The sequence below is a fragment of the Platalea leucorodia genome (genome assembly GCF_965183815.1).
Source record: "Platalea leucorodia genome assembly, chromosome: 3".
NCBI lineage: Eukaryota > Metazoa > Chordata > Aves > Pelecaniformes > Threskiornithidae > Platalea > Platalea leucorodia.
The window spans coordinates 76,861,364-76,868,853 of NC_138825.1; positions in this window are offsets into that span (position 1 = coordinate 76,861,364).

Consider the following 7,490-nt stretch of genomic DNA (forward strand, 5'->3'; position numbering starts at 1 on the left):
AAGGGGTGGAATATAAAATTCACCTGTCTTTACTGTCATCCATAGATTCTTAGATTATACCCTCTCCCCATTATACCGTATGTGGGTAGTCTAGAAGCTTAAATGAAGGTTCTTCACTGAAAGGCAGTCCATACTGCCATGGGCATAGGATGGGGCTGAGGCAGTGCTGGCTTATTCCCAGACACCTTAGCAGATCGCTATCTTCAGCTGTACAGGTAGACATGCTGTAAATGTTTTACTAGATCTAGGCTTTAATGGTATGATCAGATTTGACCGAATGGTATATAATGCAAAGTTGCTTGACACAACATGTAAATAAAATCAGGTTGGGGTTTATTTGTGTGAGAATAAAGCTATCTATGCAGTACTGAAAGAATGTGTCTTTTAAATGAAAGCTGACACACTTTTATCTGTGGAAATGGAGTCATAGTGTCTCTTTCTTAGTGCATTTCTTAGAAAAATGAAGTATGCCTGAAAATAAACACTGGTGTAGTTTTGTCTTTTGAGTATTTTTTAATACTTTCCCTCCTCCCGATATTTCAGTATTGAGTGAAGCAAAGCTGTTAGATGCATTTTGGGTAATTTATGTTTGTTTTATAGCATATTAGTAATCTTGAATGGTGTTTGGGGACAGACTGAAAATGAAGGTGACCGGTAACTGTCATATCATGGTTTGGTAGGGGAATAAGAATTGTTGGAATGCGGAATCACGTTTCATGTATGATTACAAACTTCTCTCGCTCACCTAAACTCTAGTCTCAGAAAGATCACGTTCTTTCCTGGGCATGTGACGTTCAAAGTCACCATTCTTCTCTCAGTCTTCTTGTCCTGGTTTCAGCTGGGATAGAGTTAGTTTTCTTCTTAGTAGCTGGTAGAGTGCTGTGTTTTGGATTTAGGATGAGAATAACGTTGATAACACACTGATGTTTTGGTTCTTGCTGAGCAGAGTTTACACTAGTTAAGGACTTTTCAGCTTCCCCTGCTCTGCCAGGTACACAAGAAGCTGGGAGGGGGCACAGCCAGGACAGCTGACCCAGACTGGCCAAAGGGCTATTCCATGCCATACGACCTCATGCTCAGTATATAAGCTGGGGGAAGAAGAAGGAAGGGGGGGACGTTCGGAGTGATGGCGTTTGTCTTCCCAAGTAACCGTTACGTGCGATGGAGCCCTGCTTTCCTGAGGATGGCTGAACACCTGCCTGCCAATGGGAAGTAGTGAATGAATTCCTTGCTTTGCTTTGCTTGTGCACGTGGCTTTTGCTTTACCTATTAAGCTGTCTTTATCTCAACCCATGAGTTTTCTCACTTTTACTCTTCCGATTCTCTTCCCCCATCCCACCGGGGAGGAGTGAGCAAGCGGCTGTGTGGTGCATAGTTGCTGGCTGGGGTTAAACCACAACACTTGTAAATATGGCACCTCCATAAGTGCTGATTTACTATCAACTTTTTTATTGCAATGGAGCATGAATTTATGAAGGTGATCTATTTCTATAGGCAACAGAGAAACTTTGAGCAGAAAAATCAACACCTATCAGTGGTGTTCTGCCATTTTCAGTGTCTGATACCCTTAATCTCTTCTCCCTGAATCTGGTGGTGTGCTGCAAACCTCCACTGCTGTAAGGCAGCTAATAAGAATGTAAATAGAACTTTTTCTTAAACTAGCAGTTTTCAAACTTTGTTCCTCAAAGCTGCTGAGCTTCTGTTTACTGCAGTTTAAGAAACACCGGCTTGGTTTGTCTATCCCTGCTCTGTCGTACCTCTGTGCATACCCACAGAACACAGCCGAGAATGAGGAATGCAGGGAGGCAATAGGTTCGCTGTCTGCTCTCCGTGGAGAAAGGAAGGCACCTACAACTGTTGCTTTTCTAAAGGGCAGTGATGACCTTCCCTTAGAGAATGCCGGCTAATGCCTTTCTTCTCACCTCAGAGCTTTGCCATCCGTGGTCTGTCACACCTACCCAAAATGGCCCCAAGAGACAGCCTTATCTGTAAGGGGTCACCCCTTACAGTATGCTTCAGTCCAACGTTAAAAGCCCCTCAGATTGACAGCTGCTGTCACGGAGAAAGAGATCTGTGCAGATGTTGTGGGACTGCTGCTTTTTAAGAGCAGAAGAACCTTCAGTCACTTTAGTGTTCTGTTGTGACATGTATATAATGGATATTTCATGGAATTCATAAGTTACTCTTTGTCAGACCATTTTGAACTTCAGGTATTAGGAACCAATTGAAGCGAACATTTCACTTCAGCCCTTGCCGACCTCTGCAATCCACATTACTGCTTGGGATAGTAGTTGCATTCATTCGGCTGTTAAGCAGCTTCTAAAGCTCTACTCTCTGATCTCAAGAGTGTAGTTTTCTTAATGGGATTTTTTTGAAGGTGGCCATAAAAGAAAGACAACAGCTACTGTCAGAACTATTAAGAAGTAGTGTGCAATGTGAACAGGCTAGTTTAACTCACTTCTAAATATAATTCTTCAAGATTCTTCTAAAAATAACTTCTCCAAACAATAAAAATTGACATAAGTAGACAGCATGTTTTAGCAGACATTGACAAAATGTTGATTTCTGCTTTTTGAGCTTCTAGATAAAAAATGTAAGCAAACAATAATTTAAACTCTTCTTAGTAGATGCTGTTGCTATACTACACTGTCCTTGTCTGGTTTTTGTGTCAGATGAACACTACAAATAAGCATTTCATTTGTCTTCTGATTTTTTTCCTCATTATAACCATTCTCTTCTCTTTTCTACAAAATTGCAATGTTTTACTTGCTGAGGTAGTACCTAGTTTGAGCAAGAGACAACAGCCTCAGCTGTGGAATAAGTTACTGTTCACAGTTCCTGCCTTTTCGTTTCTTGCTAAGTGAACCGGTAACTAAAATGCTTTGTTCTTTTCTTGTGATGGAGGCAAGTCTTCTCTGCATGATAAAGCAGGATGATGACATGCAGGACTTGTTTTAACGTGTAGATATCATACACGAGGCTAGGCAAGTAAATGTATTACAAACTCTTAGAGCAGGTGTCAAGCTGTGCTTTACATTGGTGGGTCACTTTAATGTGAGTATGTGGAAGGCTTAGTAATTTTAACAGCCTTAATAATGAATTGTAAATTAAAGATATTGCTTGGAATTTTTTTTTTCTAATTGCTATAAATTGTAATACATAATTTTCTTTCCATCATTATTCTAGTTGTAAGGGTTATCACTTTTTCAAATATTTGAAAGGTAGGAGTGCTAATAAGATGTGTTATTCTGTGCTTATTTTCGTAAGCATGAGTTCATCATTATGTACCTAAGCAAAAAACTGCATTTAATAGCAGTTGAATTTTAAACCAAAAGCTAGAAATTTATAGCAAGATCAAGAGGATAGCAAAGGAATCATGGTTTGACCAGTAAATTCTAGAATGTAAAGATAATAAACACTTTGTTTTATTTGTAATAACTAGTATAATTTAAAGAGCTAGGGATATGAAGAGAAGGTAAAATTTACTGGCAGAATTTTGAGTTCCTTATGTCACATGTTAAATTTGTTGTTGTTGTTGTTTTAAATTATGAACAACTCTCCTATATGTGGGTTTTTTGGGGGGGTGTTTTTACATTATGCTATGTAAAGCTTGCTCAGGAGAGAAATTTTTAACTAACTCGGTGCATTTGTGTATACCTTGGACTTGAGAAAATACCTTTCTAAACAAAACTTTGCAGTTACTGTTAAAAATTTTTGCTTGTGTTTTCATTGTAATTCTAGGTAGAACTGTATTTAGTGACAACAAAATAAAGCCATAATCCTGAGTGTTTTTTTTTTATTGTAACAGTTTATTAAAATAAAGAAACATGCACAAGTTCAGAGAAACCAGTCATCTTTGGTGATAGGTGATGTGTGTGCGAAATCCTAAAGGATTTCTGTGTGACCATTCACAACTATGATCAATATAATGTAACAGCTCATAGCATTTATAGTTGTTATAATGAAAGCCGAACAGAATTTTTAGAGCTGCTTGGCTCTCTTCAAAGCCTGGGCAGCAGTGTTACTAAGGAAGAAAACTATTTGGTTTCATCCTATTATTGTCTCAAAACTGGAAGAAACCAATAACTAGAAATGAGGTTTAACAGGTGAAAAAGAGGATGTGGAAAAGTAGAGGAAATTACTGGCATGAACAGCGAGCAGTTCCAGGATCATGTGCGGCAGTTATGTTCTGAAGGAAATTTGCTCAGGCTCCCAGCTGAGTCTTAAAAATTCTGCCACCATATTAAAGGAAACCTCGAGTATTGTTGTTGTCTGCAATAATAGTCTTCTTTCTGGATATTGCTAAATCACCATTATAACACATAATTTATGTGGGCATCTCAGGAAACAATTTTTAAAGTATTACAGCTTTTTCGAATAAGCCAGATTTAGCACAATAAAATATGCTCTTGAAATCTACTAAGATGGTGTACAAAATAAGCTCTTCACTCACAATTTGTTCTACCCTTATATGTCAGTTGACATGTTCAAATTAAATCTTGTCTGTCTTTTCAATAAACTTGTGCTTTGTACAAAGAATCCGTAATTCTTCCAGTAAAACGCAGCTTAATATTTGCTTGCTTGCCAGTGTAGTTGTTTTTTTCCCTGAGTAGTTACTAGAAAATTTCAAAGTGGGAAGTCAGACTCTAAACCTTGTCATACTCCTTTTCTTTCCAATTACAGACTATGGATACAGCAGTTTTGTCACAGGATGAAAAAATTGGGTTTAAGGGCCTCTTGTGCTATCACAACCAATTAGCTTTCTAGCATAGGTGCACTGTGGGTGGGGATGGGATGGGGAGATTTCAAAGTTCTTTTCTCAAGCCTGCTGCAATAGGTCTTTGGGAAGAAAATGGATGACTACTGAAGAAGAAAAAAAACAAAGTAAGAGGCAAGTGAAAACTTGTAGCTAAAAAAAACAACAATGAAAAAGCCCCTCTCTTTCACCTGGAAGGCTGAAACAAGAACACAGACTAGTCAGTCATGCTTTGAATCCATTTATTTGACATTTGGTTTTATTTTCAAATAGTGTTTTGTCTATTTAATTGCTGTCTCTCCTTGGAGAAGAGCTAAACCTGTAAAATGATGAGAGGGGAGTATGACCACTGTCATGCTTACCAATTTGTCCTATTTACATCAAGAGGACAACAGTTTTGAAAACATGAGGAAACTGCTGTTGTGGTCAGTCTTCCATGTGTGCAAAACAGGAATATTTTTGGCTCTTTTTAGCATGAAATGAGAGTGATTATGTTCATAGTTGTGTGTGATCACATCCTGTTGTGATGGAGCTGCAAGATGTATGGATGAGTGGGATCAATAAATGGCATTATCTGTGAAGGCACAGAAGTTCATCGCCAAGATAAGATGGGTGAAGCAGTGCAGGAAGAAACTGCAAGGAGTTCCATCTAACTCCAGATGGAATAGAACAAAAGAAGCATTTGTGATGTTTCAAATGCCTACTGAGTTTGAGGGGCACTGGAGGCTTCTGTGTGATTTTCTCCTTTAGGAAAATTCACTTCAAAAACTGCCTGTTTTTCTCTTAAATTATTTAAAGCCCTGACCCTTTCAAAATTGGTGGTAATATTCTCAAGGTTTTCTTTAATGATGTGTTGAATGTTGATAGCGAGCTTTATATATATATAGACTGTATACACTGGGTAGAGTTGAAGTTAATGAGAGAATGGAGAGGGATTAAAGGATAGAAGATGTACTAGGAGGAGAAAGTGAATCTGGGAGCTGGAAAAGGGAGAAAGAAAGATAAGTCTGGTGTGTAGATAAGCCATTTATGAAAAAGTAAATGGTGAAGGAGCTTTGGAAGAAAGCTCTAACATGCTGATTTGTACATTTGAGAAGAAATACAGAACAGTAAGGAAAAGGAAAATAACCTTCTGGGAAACAAAATCCTGTATACAAATGTAATTGGCGGAAAATGTGACAAAACAGAAAGTGGAGGGAGAAAAGCAGGCAGAGAAAGATAACAAAAATACTAAGGATGGAGAGGATCAAAGTGCATATCCATCCTAAATCAGGGGCTTATTTAAGAAAAGAAAAACACCTGAATTTACAAACAGTCTTAGAAAAATATGAGGGAGGAAGAGGGATATGGGATGCAAAAGTAGGTTAAACTACAACTTGAGGTTAGAAACCCTATGCAGATCTAAAAGGCCTGTAGGCATTAGCAGAGCTTCTTTATGGGCCATATTTGTTTTATTCAAAGGAACATCTAGACAGTCAGACTAATATCTTGTTAGCCATTGTCGTTCATCCTGTAATCTTAGAGTATCAGTTAGGTTTTCATCTTGCCTTCTGGCAGATGCTTTTTTCCTTAAAGAAAGCAACACAAGATTTTGCGGAGCCAGTTATTTAAGTGTGGGTATGAGGCTTCGGTGCCTTATGTTAGCAATCTGCACGAGGCCTCAGCAATGTCTGGTTTTAAGAACAATCTGACACTTCATGACTAACTTAGGCTAATATGATGTTGTATATAAATCTCGCACTGTTGACACTGCACTTGAGGCAGGAACCCTGTCTCTTGTGTCTCCTCTATGTCTGTATTTTGAAAAAGTATGGATTTTATACGAATGTAATATTTTAAGTAGGCTTAGTGAGTTTCAGAAATGTGCTTATAAGAATGTAGATTGTCAAGGAATTCCTGTGGTACCAATTCCCTTAGGCAGCCCCTGCTGATGCTTCTTGCATTCATGTCACCCTGCAGTTGTATGGTCTTACGGTCAGTGGGATTGTGTACTCATCCAAGGTCTTTGGTTTTGTTTGCTGGATTACGTTTTACTTGGATTAATTTTCTGTTCTCAGACAATTTTGCCTGCATGCTGGGGGTAGAAAGACAGGGGAAGAAACAGCAGGATTTCTGCCTGTGCTGCTTAAAAAGTGGTTATCAAATTATTACCTAAGTATTCACTGCAGGTTTATGCAAAACTTTTCCAACAATTCTCTTCAAATCTATTTCTGCACTTGTGAAATCAAGGGGGCTTTGCAATTGATTTCAATAGAATCAGGTTCCTTATAAAAAGAAGTAGATTGGGGAAGCTGGGTGGCTGGAGGGAATTCCTGAGGTTCCTCTTTCAAGACACAAGCCGTCTTTTCCATTTTCATAACAGTATGCTTAGTTTTAAACTAGTGGAGTGAGAAAATAAGGCATCTATATAGGTTTGGAATTGGACTTTACATATTAGTTGGGCTTTTGCCAGAAATAATTATGATGAATATTCTACAGAGTTAAAACAGTCTTTCTACAATCATACCTGTAAATGGTCCTTATTCTTCTTAAACTTGGACTGTTGTTCAGAAGAAAATAATTCTGGCAAATATGTTATTCCAAGCTGGAGACGCCTTATTCTGTGAATCCCTTAAATTAACTTCTTAATTTTAAGTGCGACATTATGGATGGGGAAGCTTTATTAATGAACTTGTGGATGAGGGAGTTTGGAATAAAAGAGGCAATAAGGGTGATAGTTAAAATGAAATGAGAT